Source organism: Lepus europaeus, chromosome Y (genome assembly GCF_033115175.1).
Source record: "Lepus europaeus isolate LE1 chromosome Y, mLepTim1.pri, whole genome shotgun sequence".
Lineage (NCBI taxonomy): Eukaryota > Metazoa > Chordata > Mammalia > Lagomorpha > Leporidae > Lepus > Lepus europaeus.
In genome coordinates this window covers 31,485,082-31,500,887 of record NC_084851.1, presented here as the reverse complement: position 1 = coordinate 31,500,887, position 15,806 = coordinate 31,485,082, and the positions used below count along the sequence as shown (strand labels likewise).

At 37.3% G+C, this 15,806-nt stretch overlaps 1 pseudogene; it reads right to left on the bottom strand.

Moving 5' to 3' along the window:
* Positions 1-684: 684 nt before the first annotated feature.
* Positions 685-2,553, bottom strand: LOC133754034 (SRSF protein kinase 2-like; annotated as a pseudogene).
* Positions 2,554-15,806: the final 13,253 nt, after the last annotated feature.

Sequence of the window (15,806 nt, the reverse complement as noted above, 5' to 3'; positions counted from 1 at the left end):
GAGAGAGAGAGAGAGAGAGAGAGAGAGAGAGAGAGAGAAAGAAGGGTCTTCCTTCTATTGGTTTATTCCCCAAATGACTGCAATGGTCAGAGTTGTGCTAATCCAAAGCCAGGAGCCAGGTGCCTCTTTCTGGTCTCCCATGCAGGTGCAGGGGCCCAAGCACTTGGGCCATCCTCCACTGCCCTCCTGGGCCACAGCAGAGCTGGACTGGAAGAGGAGCAACCAGGACTAGAACCCAGCACTCATATAGGATGCCAGCACCACAGGCAGAGGATTAACCCAATGAGCCACAGTGCCAGCCCCCGATAATATCTTATGATTGTAAGTTATAGAGTACTCAGCTAAAATATTTCTTCATAGTTACAAAGCCTGCCAAAACACAAATGGGAAAGTATTTTTTATTCAGATAAATGACATCTGAATGTCACACAGCACAGGAAACAATTCTTAGAGACCAGAAGAGAGTGGGCAGTGAACTACTTAGCTGAAGACAAAAAGACTACCCTTCTTCAGGACCACAGTGCACAAAAAGAAAAATCTCAAACAACAGTACCTCAAAGGAAAATAAAGGTCTGAGGATGAAGTCAGCTCACTTGCAATCCTATTAAATAATGAGAGTCATCTTTTAGCTCCAATGTACTGGAAAGCATTTGCTAGCACAGAATGCTATATTTGTAGAATTTGCTAAGAATTCAACCACAGATGCCAAAGGCATTCTCCAGCAGTGGCTTGCTTTCCTGGAATAGTTTTTAACTTTGGGATCAGGAAAACAGAACTGTGCAGCATCTTCATGGAAGCAGCCATACCTTTCCACAAGTACACCAAACAGGCTCCAGGGCTTCAGCTTGGTGAAGTGCCACAGTTCTCCATGCACACCTTACACCAAATGTCAGCAAGTGTTATGTAACCTGTACCTATCAAAACCTCTATGGACCTATACTACCATGTCTGGATGTCTTCTAAGTGTTTTCATACCCAACAAGCATTTCCCAGATTAACAATTTTTACTATAATTTTATCTGCTTTCCAAGGATCCAGAGGTTCACCAACAAGTCAGCTGCCTGAGTTTTTGTTTTTGGCAAATCCCCAGTACTGGAGGCTGAAACAGTTCTGTTTCTGTCATGGGGTGGAATGATTTCCTCTTGCTTGGTCAGTGGTGATACCTCTGATAGGACAGAGCTGCAGGCCACAGGTTCTTAGGACCCTGAGAACAGGGAAGTAGGAAACTCCGGAAGCTGTGACTCAGGAATTTTATGTTCCATTTGGCAATTTACCATTGAACTGTTCATAGGAGCTGCTCCATGTGTGATCACTTTCTGCATTTGGCCCATCAGGGTTATACTCATTGAGATTTGGGCAGTCATCTTCATCATTTTCCTCCTCCTCTAGCTGCTGCTCCAGTGAGAAGGGTCCATTCTCTATTCAGTTGGTTTTCAGGATTCTATCCATGTGGGATCTAGGTTTGCAAGTTCCTGTTTCCTTTCTTGGCGTCTTCTTTCTCACGTTGGTCCTCAGCTTCACCACTGCCTTTGTGGTCTCCTCCTCGGCAGCCTCCTCCAATTCTGCCACCTTTAGTTGCACTTCTGGGTGGTATTCATTATCTTGCTCATTGGAAGATACAGCTGAGGTGATGTTTTCTTCTATTATTTTCCTTTCAGCTCTGCACTCCAGTTCTTTTATCTTTTGCAGGGGTTTCTCCAATAATATTGCCTGCCTCTCCTGCTTCTCTTTCAGCTTTTTCTTTTTGTTTTTAGTTATTTTTCCTATAGGTTTCTGCTGTGGAGACGTACTTACTGCAGACCCTGTAGGAGGAGGAGCACCCGCTTTCTGCCATTCAGTGGAATTGGAAGCCATTCTTCTCACATAGGAATCATCCACACACATTAGAATGTTTTCTTTGGCTTTATGTCAGTGTGAATGATCTTGCGTTTACTGTGCAGATAAACTAACCCTTGAAGGACCTGTCAAATGATACTCTTCACACAGCACACTGGGAGGCCTTGATAGTTGGACTTGATGATCCATTGGAGGAGATGGAGGCCAAGCACTTCAGATACTGTGTAGACATGTATTCCATTCATGTCTGAAATCTTGAAGTTGTCGATCAGCTGGACTACCATGTCTGTGGATCACTGGGATCACTTTCTTGAACACACTTGAGGAATTTTATTTCATCCAAGGCTGTTTCTATATAATCTTGGGCACTTTTACAAGTTTCATAGCAACAGATCTTTTCCCAATACAGCCAGACAGCAAAGAAGTGCTTCCCTCCAGGCTTTCTAATAACATAACAGCCATTGAAGAGGTCTCCAATTTTCACTGGATGACAGGCACCTTTGCAGTAGTCCATGGGGTCCTCTTGCTCCTCATCGTTTGAGCCCTTCCTCTGGCTTTTGGGGATGTGGGGTCTGATAGAGGTGGCGAAGGTGGTCGTGGTGGCAGCGGTCAAGGAAATAAAGGAGCTGTCTGCTGATGCTCCAGCTTTTTTGGTTGTTTCTCTCTTTTTGGTTTCCATTTTCTGGCCTGAATGGCTAGCACTTTCTCAGAACTCATTGCTACATGGTGCAAGTGGGGTGGCAGGCTTCATGGTGGTGGCAGCTGTGGAGGTCATGCAGGAGCTGAGGTGAGCCAAGCCAAGCCAAGCCAAGCCAGGCCACTCACTCTGCCAGTGGAGGAGGCTGAACTATGCCTCCACCGCTGTCACCACCATGGCCACCACCGCTGCCCTGCTCCAGCTCTCTCAATTCTTTTCACGACAGTGCATTTGATTACAAAATCATAATGGTGGCTTTATGAAATCACAATGGAAATCTATGATATCACAATTGGTTATGTCACCACAATTGACTGTGATTTCAGAATTGTTGGTTTATGCTGTCATAATAGTTTTATAACTATAGTTCATTATGACAGAATGATGGTTAGTTTATAACATCATTATAGGACTTTATGAGATCAGAATATTTGTATGGCAGCATAAAGATTTCCTAACATCATAATTGATTATTACATCATACTGCTGCTATATGATTCACAATTGATTATGATATACACTGGTGGTCTATGATATAATGAAGTATTATGTCCAATGATAAATTTCTTACCTCATAGATTTTATGAATTCACAATTAATGTTATCACAGTGATAATTTTATGAAAATGGTGGTTAATGATATCCCAGGTGATTATAAATCAAAAGGAATTTTATGATGTCACAATTGATTATTATCTGACAATATAACTTTAAACACCACAGTGGCTTTTGTCACAAAATATTGGTTTATTACATCATGTGCTGTTTATGACACCACAATTTACTATAACATCATAATTGCAGTTAATGGCATAACAATGTGTTTATGATGCCACAGTGCTTTGGGTGATTTCACAATGATGATGAAATCACAATGGCAGATTTTTATCATGATCATGATTTATCACATTTCAATTGGTTATGATATCTGAAGGGTTTTTGCATCACAATTGATTAGGAAATAAGAACGATAGTTTAACACAATGTTTTATGACATCAAAATAGATTTTCAAATCACAATGATTTTATATCACAGTTATAACTTCATAATGCTAGTTTTATTACAATACAATCATTGGTTTATGACTTCATAATAGTACATTAATAACTTCACTATACTGCTATATGATCTCATAATGGATTTTATGGCATCATAATTGATTATAATTTCCAATGCTGATATATGACAAGACAACCAATTATGATATCACAATACATCACAACTGATTATGATGTCAGAATTGTGGGTTCATGATGCCACAGTGTATTTATGATTTTACTTGTGATTACTTGATTGTGACATCATAACAGTAGGTTTATGATATCACAATGGTTGGTTTATGGTGTCAAAATATCAGTTTATAAAATTGTAATGATTCCTTTGACATAATAATTAAGTATGATATGACAATGGAGGTTTATGAAATCACAGCTATGACACCATAATGATATATTTATTGTATCACAAGGCATTTTTGTGTTTTCAATTGATTATGACATTATAATGGTAGGTTTTTGTAATAGGGTTGGTGGTTTATCATCATTATAATATCATAAGGATATTCACAAAAGCACAATTGATTATGAAATGACAACTGTATCTTTTTTTGACAGGCAGAGTTAGTGAGAGAGAGAGGCAGAGAGAAAGGTCCTCCATCCATTGGGTCACCCCCCAAATGGCTGTTATGGCTGGTGCACTGCACTGATTGGAAGCCAGGAGCCAGGTGCTTCCTCTGGGTATCCCAGGGAGGTGCTTGGCCCAAGCACTTGGGCCATGCTCCACTGCCTTCCTGGGCCACAGCAGAGAGCTGGACTGGAAAACGAGCAACAAGGACAGAATCTGGCACCCCAACCAGGACTAGAACCCGGGGTGCAAGCACTGCAGGTGGAGGATTAGCCTAGTGAGCCATGGTGCTGGCCAACTAGGCTATATTGGTTTATGACATCACAATGGAATTATGATATCAAAATTGATCACATCAAAATGGTTGTTTAAACATCACAATTGATTATGAGATTCCTTACTTGTACCTACTCAATAGTGGCTGAGCCTGGCTCATCTGGGCTCTCCATAGTAGATTTGGAGCCAAAGCTTGCAAATGCATTCTTAGAGATCAAATCAGCATCTTGAAATCAGCCTTGGATGGGAATATTTACACCAAAGAAATGCCCCAGTGATGCATCCTAAGGCTTCCCCTGCTTCTAAGCGACTATTTTAAATGCAAGTTACTGCTCTGTCACTTGGTTTTGTTTCACTCTTAGGCCAATATTTTTCATCCCACAAAAAAATATAGTTTCTTATCTTTGGTTCTTAGTCAAAAGCTGGTTTAAATTTCAATTTCTAAGCTAGGATAGAGTACTCATTTCTGTGTGTCTCCCAGGTTCAGAGCTTGTGCAGATGAAGAATTTCCAATGAATTTCTCAACTTGTTTCTTCACCCTCTTGTTAGAATCCTTTAGCATGATCTTTAGGAAAGAACCTCAGTTGAAGATAGTGAGATCTGTAAGCACAATGTCTGGAAGATGGGACACTGGCTTCATTGGAAGAAGTATTTCTTTCCCTGATTTCAGAAAACCATCTTTCTATTGAAGTATGTCTTTCTATTTGAGACTAAAATTTTATTCCAGAACTCATCCATGCCCTGAGAGACCAAGAATGTATTGAACACAAATACTAGGTTATGGCTTTGTCACCCAGCCAGAAAATAAGGCAAACAGAGTAAGGATATTTGGATTTATCAATTTATGGATACCTTGCCAGTGAAATAGGACAAAAGGAGGTGAATTTACAGAGTTTAGGCTGTTTTGTTTAGTTTTAATATATTTCTTCTTCATTAGTATTTATTCATTTTTTAAAATTTTATTTAGGCTACAGAAGTTTCATGTATTTCATATATAGAGATTTAGGAACATAGTGATAGTTCCTTCATTCCCACCCATGCTCCAACTGTTCTTCCTCCTACCTCTAACATTCCCGATCTTAATTTTTATAAAGATCTACTTTCAGTTTACTTAATTACCATAAAGATAACCCTACACAAATAAAATAATTCAATAAAGAGTATGATGATACAAACAGTGTTCCTCAACAGAATAGACCAAGAATGTAAATGACCATCAAATCTGAAAATTTCAATTTCAGTCCTATACATTGCCATTTAGGTACTCTAATAGCTACCCTTGATCACAGAATACATGATAAATTTCTTTTGGGGGCTGGCTTATTTCACTAAGTCTAATGGTTTCCAGTTGGATCCATTTTGTTGCAAAAGACAGGATTTCATTTGTTTGCAGCTGATTAGTACTCCCTTAGTGTGTGTGTGTGTGTGTATGTATATATATATCACAATTTCTTTATCCAGTCTTCAGTTGATGGACATATGTTAGCTACTAGGAATTGAGCAGAAATGAACTTGGGGGTACAATTAGCTCTTTCAAATGATGATTTCTTTTGCTTTGGATAATTCTTAGGAGTGGGATGGACAGAACAAATGGTAGGTCTATGTTCAGGTTTCTGTAATATCTCCATATGGTCTTCTACAGTGGCTGCATCAATTTACATTAACACCAGCAGTGAATTAGGATACATTCTCTTCACATCCACAGAAGCAGTTATTGTTACTGATTTCTGTATAAGAGTCATTCTAATTGGGGTGAGTTGAAACTGTATTGTATTTTTAATTTGCAATTCCATAATGGCTAGTGATCCTGAACACTTTTTTTAAACAGCTGTTGGCCATTTGGTATTTGCTTTTGAAAAATGCCTGTCCAAGTCATTTGCCTATTTCATAACTGGATACTTTGTTTTGTTTTTGCAGAATTTCTTGAGCTACTTACAGATTCTGGATATTAACCCTTTATCAGACACATAGTTTGCTAATACTTTCTCCCATTCTGTCAGTTGTCTCTTCACTTTGCTGCTTCTTTTGCAGTGCAGAAGCATCTCAGCTTGATGTAATCCCATTTCTCAATTTCAAATTTGCTTGCCTATAATTCTGGGGTCTTTTCCAAGAAGTCTTTTCCTATGAAAATATCTAGCAGTGTTTTCACAATATTATTTAGTGATTTGATGGTATCAGGTCATAGATTTAGGTCTTTGATACATTTTCAGTGGATTTTTGTGTAAGGTGTCAGGATGGGGTCTTGTTTTATATTTTTGCATGTGGTAATCCAATATTCCCAGCCTCATTTGTTGAATAGGCTGTGCTTGCTCTAGGGATTGATTTTAGTTCCATCATCAGAATTAAATGATTTTAGATTCATGGACCAGTTTCTGGAGTTTCTATTCTGTTCCATTGGTCTACACATCTGTTTATGCCAGTATCAGGCTGTTTTGAATATAACTGTCGTGTTGTATGTCTTGAAATCTGGTATTGTGAGACCTTCCACTTGGTTTCTATCATATTATATTGCTTTAGTGTTCAGGATCTCTTGTGTTTGTGTGTGAATTTTAGCATCGTTTTTCCAGATAAGAGAAGAATATTATTGCATATTGATAGCGATCACATTCAATCTGTAAATTGTTTTCAGTAGTATGGACATACTGATGATATTAATTCTTCCAACCCATAAACATTGATTTATTTTCCATTTTTAATATATTTTACTTCTTTCTTTAATGTTTTATAATTTTCATAGGAGAGAGACATCTTTGGTTAAATTTATTACAAAGTATTTAATTCTTTTTGTAGCTATTATGAATGGATTGATTTTAAAAGCTCTCTCTCAACCATGGTATTGTCTGTGTATAAAAAGGCTATTGATTTTTGTATGTTAACTTTATATCCTGCCATTTTACATAACTATTTTATGAGTTCCAATAGTCTCTTAGTGGAGTCTTTTGGTTCCCCAATATATCATCTACAAGTACAGATAATATGACTTGCTCCTTTCCAATTTTTATCCTCTGGATTCTTTTTCTTGCTTAGTGGCCCTGGCTCAATCAGGCTATATCTAGAATCATGTCATCTGAAAATAGGAATAATTTGCATTGCTTCCTTTCAATTTTTACACTTTTGACTTCTTTTTCTTACCTAATGGCTCTCACTGAAACTTTGATGACTATATTGTGTAGCAGTTTTCAGAGTGGGAATTCTTGTCTGGTTGTGGATCTTAGTGGAAATGCTCCCAATTTTTCCCCACTCAGTAAGGTCCTGGCAGAGGTTTTGCCTATACTCAATTTTCTTAAGATTTTCATCCTGAAAGGGTGTTGTATTTTATCAAATGATTTCTCTGCATCTATTGAGGTTATTATATGGTTTTTGTTTTTCAGTTTAATAATGTGATGAAGCACATTGATTGATTTGAAACACTGACTGGATCAGTCTGTGTCCTGACTGTTGATAAACAACTTAATACTTTATCCCTTTTAGTATTCTTTCTGTTCTACTTAATACTATTGGTTGTTTTCTTTAATTAACACACAATTATTCTTAGGCATTTAAATTTAACTGAAAAGTGATCCCTGTTAAATATAAGAATGGGAATAAGAGAGGGAGGGGATGTACAGTTTGGGACATGCTCAAGCTGACTTGTCCCAAATGGTAGAGTTAAAAACATGCCAGGGGATTCCAATTCAATCCCATGAAGGTTGTGTGGCCAATGCCATCTCACTAGTCCAAGTGATCAACTTCAGTTCACAATTGATCATAATGATAGGGCTAAGAATCAAAGGGATCACATAAGGAAGACTAGTGTCTGAAAATACTGATAGAATTAAAAGGAGAGACTCATAGAATGGCAGATGTCCTAAACGGCACTCTGCCTCAGAATCAGCCCTTAAGGCATTTGGATCTGGCTGAAGAGCCCGTAAGAGTATTTCAGGTATGGAAAGCCAAGATACTGTGGCAAAAACAAAACAAAACAAAACAAAAACCCTAAATTAGAGATCTCTGCAAATGACATCCCAGTGGAAAGAACAGGTCATCAAAGAAGGAGGTACCTTTCTCTGAAGGGAGGAGAGAACTTCCACTTGGACTATGACCTTGTCTAAATAAGATTGGAGTTGGCAAACTCACAAGGCTTCCTTCCATAGCATTGGCAACTCATGACAAGAGCCTCAGATGATTACTGACATCATAAACAAGGGTGCCAATTGTTAAATCAACAACAGGAGTCATTGTGCACATACTCCCCATGTAGGATCTCCATCCTTAATATGTTGTACAATGTAAATAAATGCTATATCTAGTACTGAAACATTATTTTACACTTTGTGTTTTGGTGTGGCTGCAAACTGTTGAAATCTTCACTTAATATATACTAAATTGATCTCTGTATATAAAGATAATTGAAAATGATCTTGATGTGAGTGGAATGGGAGAGGAAGTGGGAGATGCGAGGGTTGCAAGAGGGAGGGAAGTTATGGGGGTGGAAAAACCACTGTAATCCAAAAGCTGTGCTTTGGAAATTTATATTTATTAAATAAAGCTTAAAAATAAGAAAAAATTGAGAACAAACAAAAATTTGTTACACAAAAGGGTGAATTATCAGAAGGCTTAAAACTTTTTCTTATGTGTGCATAACTTAAGGATCAGTATTTGTGAAAAAATGAGTAATCTGGTAAGAGAAATAATAGAGTGACAACCAATTGTAAAGGCAGTTGAGGAAAAATAAATCATTATTGCATTTAAAAAGAGAAAGTAAAAAATCACATTTCTTTGAGAATAAAAATAAATCCAAGAGGATAGTACTTAGAAGTACTCAATTGCATATTTTAAATATCATAGTAAAATTTAAAGCCCCCCAATAATTAATCAAGTAATTAAAAAAATCATCATCAATAAAGGTGAATAATTTGTGGGACCTAAATTGGTTCTAAGATTTGTGTAAATGAAGATTGCCAGAACAAATTATAGTTTTGATGTAAATGATGCTTTCTAATTGAAAAAGAATATTAGTATGTATAGATAAAACACAAACTATCAAATATAAAACTAAAGAATTAGAAATATGAAATAAAAACTTGGCATAAACAATGGAATACTACTCAGTCATAAAAATAATGCAGTCCCATTTTTCAACATAATGGATGCCATTCTACCAAAAGCAATTTATAGATTCAATGTGATACCAATAAAAATGCCAAAGACATTCTTCTCAGATCTGGAAAAATGATGCTGAAATTCATATGAAGGCACAGGAAAACTCAAGTAGCTGAACCAATCTTGTACCACAAAAACAGAGCAGGAGGCATCACAATACCAGATTTCAGGACATACTACAGGGCAGTTGTAATCAAAACAGCATGATACTGGTACAGAAACAGATGGATAGACCAAAGGAACAGGATAGAAACTCCAGAAATCAATCCAACATTTGGTGTTAAAAAAGATATTCCATAACATCTAATGAAATATAGTTACCTGCGCTATGGTGCAGCAGTTAAAGCCCTGGCCTGCAGCACCAGCTGGTTGGAGTGCCAGCTGCTCCATTTAAATCCAATCCCTGATAATGCACCTGGGAAAGTATAGGAGAATGGCCCAAGTCCTTGGACTGCTGCAGCCACATGAGAGACATGGAAGAACCTCCTGACTCCTGGCTTGGATATGTTCACCTCCAGCCATTACTGCTGTCTGGGGAGTGAACCTACAGATGGAAGATGGAAGTGATCCCTGTTAAATATAAGAGTGGGAATAAGAGAGGGAAGGGATGTACAATTTGGGACATGCTCAAGCTGACTTGTCCCAAACGGTAGAGTTAGAAACATACTGGGGATTCTAATTCAATCCCATCAAGGTGGCATGTACAATGCCATCTCACTAGTCCAAGTGATCAACTTCAGTTCAAAATTGATCATAATGATAGGGCTAAGAATCAAAGGGATCATATAAACAAGACTAGTGTCTGAAAATACTAACCGATAGAACAAAAAAGGGAGAGAATGATCCAACAAGGGAAGCGGGATACCCAGCAGACTCATAGAATGGCAGATGTCCTAAATAGCACTCTGGCCTCAGAATCAGCCCTTAAGGCATTTGGATCTGGCTGAAGAGCCCATAAGAGTATTTCAGGTATGGAAAGCCAAGACACTCTGACAAAAAAAAATGACCTAAATGAAAGAGCTCCATGAATGAGATACCAGTGGAAAGAACAGGTCATCAAAGAAGGAGGTACCTTTCTCTGAAGGGAGGAGAGAACTTCCATTTTGACTATAATCTTGTCTAAATATAATAAGAGTTGGTGAACTCAAAAGGCTTCCATAGCCTTGGCAACTCATGACTGGAGTCTACAGAGATTACTGATGCCATAAATAAGAGTGTCCTGTCAACAACAGGAGTCACTGTGCACTTACTCATCATGTAGGATCTCTGCCCTTAATGTGCTGTATATTGTGATTTAATGCTATAACTAGTACTCAAACAGTATTTTTCACTTTGTGTTTCTATGTGGGTGCAAACTGTTGAAATCTTTATTTAATATATACTAAACTGATCTTCTGTATATAAGAGAAATGAAAATGAATCTTGATGTGAATGGAAGGGGAGAGGGAGCGGGAAAGGGGAGGGTTGCAGGTGGGAGGGAAGTTATGGGGGGAAGCCATTGTAATCCATAAGCCATACTTTGGAAATTTATATTCATTAAATAAAAGTTAAAATAAAAGAGCCTTGGGTGATTACTGACATCATAAATAAGTATCAATGGTTAAATCAACAATAGGAGTCACTATGCACTTATTCCCAATGTAGGATCTCTGTCCTCAATGTGTTATACTATACAAATTAATGGTAAAACTCGTATTTGAACAAAACTTTATACTTTGTGTATTTGTGTGGGTGCAATCTGATGAAATCACTACTTAGTATATACAAAGTTGATCTTTTGTATATAAAGATACTTAAAAACAAATTTTGATGAAGAATGGGATGGGAGAGGGAGTAGGAGATGGGATGGTTTGCAGACGGGATGGAGATTATGGTGGGGGGAACCTATATAGTCCAAAGTTGTACTTTCAAAATTTATATTTATTAAATAAATTTTTTAAATTATTAAATGATTTTTTTTAAATGGAGGCACTTGGAGATGATTATGTGTAGTGAAATAATCCACTGACAAAAGAGATTATGTATTTTCCTTTATATGTTTTCTAATATAGAATACAAAACCCACAATGCATAAAAATGAAATTGACAGCATGATATAATCATTGTTTATATTGCTTCTCTTTTTCCTGTGGAATAATGTTTCTTCTATTTACTTGTTGAACTTTATGTTTAGAGGTGCATTAAGCCTGTGATTGTAAAGGACATTTTAATACTTATTGCAAAAACAAAAGAAAAAAAGGGAAGAAAGAAAGGGAGATGGAGAGAGGAAAGAAAATGTGGTTGTATTCCTCAAATTGTACCTATAAACTGCATCAAAATTATTATCTTTATAGTAATAAAAATTTAAAATGGAATAAAATTCATTTGCCATTATTCTTAAAAGTAATGAGTAATTATAGTTGGAACACAGTAGAAAAAGGAGATATGAAACATTACTCTAAAGTAGACCAATAGAAGTACATTGAAAAAGGGAAAACAAAAATATATCTCAGGAAAGATAAATCAAAGGTTGTGTAACTTCCCACAATAGTCTCTTTTTCTTTTTTAACCACAATCATTCTAAAGGAAATATGTATCCAAAACTATTCTATGGAGACTTTAAAAAACTGAACATAGGAATCTCAAATAATCAGAAAAGATAAAACTGTGATATCTGCAGGAATGACTTATCAAAATTATCAGAGGACTCCAGGATGCCTCTGAGAAATGTGTCCATGTTGGCTTCCAGCAAAAAGTGTAGTATCTCATAATGCAAAAGCCAACCAGGATGACCAGGCATTCACAGTGCTAGTGCTGCTTAAAGTACAAAGTTAAAGAGATATATAGGTGTTAGCTATGAACTCAAATGCAAAAGCAAATAAAAAGATTGTTATAAAATAAAACATCTTATGATTACTATGAAAAATGAACAGTTTTTAGTAGCAATGACAGAATTACAAGAAGATAAAAAGCAGTTGAAAACTAGATTATTGGGGCCGGCATTGTGACATAGTGCGTAAAGTCACTGCAGTGCTGGCATCCGATATGGGTAAGAGTTCAAGTCCTGGTTGCTCCACTTATGATCCAGCATTCCCTGCTGGGAAAGCAATAGATGATGGATCAATTCCTTGGCCCCTGCATCCATATGGGAAACCTAAAAAAGTCTTCTGGCCTGTGGGTTCAGCCTGGCTTGGCCCTGGCTATTGCAGGCATTAAGAGAGTGAAACAGGATGGAAGATCTCTCTCTTCTATCTTTCTCTATCCCTCTCTCTCTCTTACTCTCACTCTTCCTTTCTGTCTCCATTTCACATTGTAACTCTGACTTTCAAATAAATAAAATATTTTTAAAAGAATACTATTATAACTAATGTGAAAAGAAAAATAAATGAAAGCTTTTCATGAAATGTAAATCAAAGAAAACACCACCTGCCAAAATAAAAACACCAGAAAGACATCACTATTTAGAACTAACCTACTGACATTTCAAAAAAAAAATCAAAGGCCATGTTAATGTTCCATGAACATTCACAGTTACCAGGATTCTAATACCTTGAATGGGGTATTGACAAGATTCTCCTAAATGACTCTGAAAATTATACCTGAAAGTGCCGAGACAACTTATAGAAATCTGTTATAGTTGATAACCTCATAATTAAAACACCAAGCAGGATAGCATAAGCTTCAAAGTGGTAGGATTTGCAGAAAAATAGATTACTAAAGATGCATAGTGGGAGCAGTGCAGTGGCAAAGCCACTGCTTGCAATGCCAGCAACCCACATGGCACTAGTTTGAGTTCTGGTTGCTCCAGTTCCAATCCAGCTCTCAAGTCCTTGGGCCACTGCACATATGTGGGAGACTCAGAAGAAACTCCAAGCTTTGGATCAGCACAGCTATGGCAGTTGCAACCAAGTGTGTGTGTGGAGGGGGGAGGTGAACTAATGGATGAAAGACTTCTGTCTCTGTTTCTCCTCCTCTCTCTATGTAACTCTGACTTTCAAATAAATAAATACATCTTTTAAAAAAGATATACATAGGTGATAGTTACAAGAACATAAAAATTAAATAAAGATAGAGATGCTATGAAATCAAATTACTGTAAGAAACAATCATTTCAGAGAAACAATAGTAGAATAACAAGTAGATATAAGTATTTGGCTGGAAACTATATGACTACAATTAACCTAAAAAGGAAAATGGGTGAAAAAAATACAAAAGGGAAGTCAAAGATCAAATAAGTTAGCAGTGAAAATTCAAAGCCAATGTTGTATCAATTCTACTGAAACTCTCATACACTGATAATAAATATAGAGTCCCATAAATTCAGTTAAGTTAAAAATATGTTTCATGGGAGCCAGCATCATGGTACAGCAGGTAAATCCTCCCTCTGTGAAACAGGCATCCCAGATTGGTGCTGGTTCCTATCCTTGATGCTTCACTTCTGACCCAGCTCCCTATTAATGGCTTGAGAAAAGCATTGGAAGATAAACCAAGTGAATGGCCCACTGGACTAATGTAGATGATGAGAAGAAACTCCTGGCTACAGCCTGGCCTTCCCAGCTATTGAAGCAATTTGTAGAGTAAGTCAACAGATGGCAGATCTCTGACTCTCCTCTCCCTGAAACTCTTTTAAATAAGTAAACAAATCTTGAAAAAAGAAAACAAGAAAAAATGGCTTTAAAAATTCATTACAGGTATACTTACTGTGAATTATCAGGAACGCAAAGACTTCTCAAAATATATGAGCATAATAATTTAAGATCTCATTCAAAATTTAATTTGTTCAAAGGTTCACAGTGGAAGTATAAACTTAGATTATGATATTAAAATCAAGCTAATAGTAATCTGAAAGATGAAACATAAAAATGGGTGTTTACTGAAATAAAATATATTGTGACTAAATCCAGTGGGAGATATAAGAGAATGATAAAAGACATATGGAAAATTGGCAGTAGACTATTACAACACATTAAAAAGGTAAATAAAGATTCAAGAAAAAATCAAAGTCAATGGCACCAGAAGTGGCATCAACTTCTTTAGCTTCCACAACTAAAGGGAAATTTAGAGTCCCATAAATATCCATAAGATGTTCAAAATATATTACCTGGAAGTGTTGAATGATTACGCCAGTCTAAGGTCTCTCTGAGAAACTGTGTACTTGAATGCTGCCAGGACAACCTATAGAACTTTAAGGAAGCTGATGACCTCACAATGTAAAACCCAAGTAAGATGGCCTCCACTGCACTGGGCAAATACTGACTTAAACTAGAATATTAAAGATACATATAGGTGGTAGGTAGAAAGTCAAAGAACAAAAAATTCAAATGTGCTGCAAATATGAATTGAAAAACAACATGCTATCTTTACTGTGAGAAGGAATGAGTACTTTGTTGGAAACAATACTAATGCCAGGAGATAAGGGAAGTTATCTAAAAATAGCCCATAAAATTACATTAAATCTGTATAGGTAGTTAAATATTCCAAGACTTCAACAAACCATAAAGGTTGCAGATGTTTAAAAATAAAATATAGTAATTATCATGTGAAGCAATGAATCATTTTGCAGGAGCATCTGATTTAAAATGAAAAAGCAGGATTATATATTTTCTGTCCTTTCAGAATTTCATGTTTCTAGTAATTTACATTTTACTTTATTTAGCAAAATACCAATCCACAATGTGGTGGGGAAAATGCTTGTCCTTTCCTATAGGTGGTATGAACAGCACTGTTCTAGCAACAGTCTAGAATGCATTATTATGTTGGACCTCTCAGTTGCAGAGATGCCCACTTGCTCGGGAGGACGCCCAAAGATCCAGACTCCAGACCAGTTGATGCAAAAAGCACGAGGTTTTTATTGAACGTTTGCACAAACGGGCCCCCACCTCAGGCAGTGAGGAGCCCTGAGCGGCAGTTTCACACAGGTTATATAGGCAACGAATTAGCATATTCCTAATGTGCATGCGTAGGATTGGTCAGTTCAGAGGGACCATTAGCATATGGGAGAATGCTGGCGAAGAATGCTGGTGGAGAGTGCTGGTGTAAAATGCAGAGGTGGCACGGGATTGGCTGGTTCGGAGGGACAATTAGCATACCGGAGAATGCTGAGGGAGAGTGCTGAGGGAGAGTGCTGAGGTGTTACAGGATTGGCCGGTCACAGTGACATCATAAGTGCGCGCCTAGAGACTCTCCGAAGGGGAGGGGCAGCTCTGCCCTGGGCGTGCCCAGAGGTTTCCTGGAGGGGAGGGGCAGTTCTGC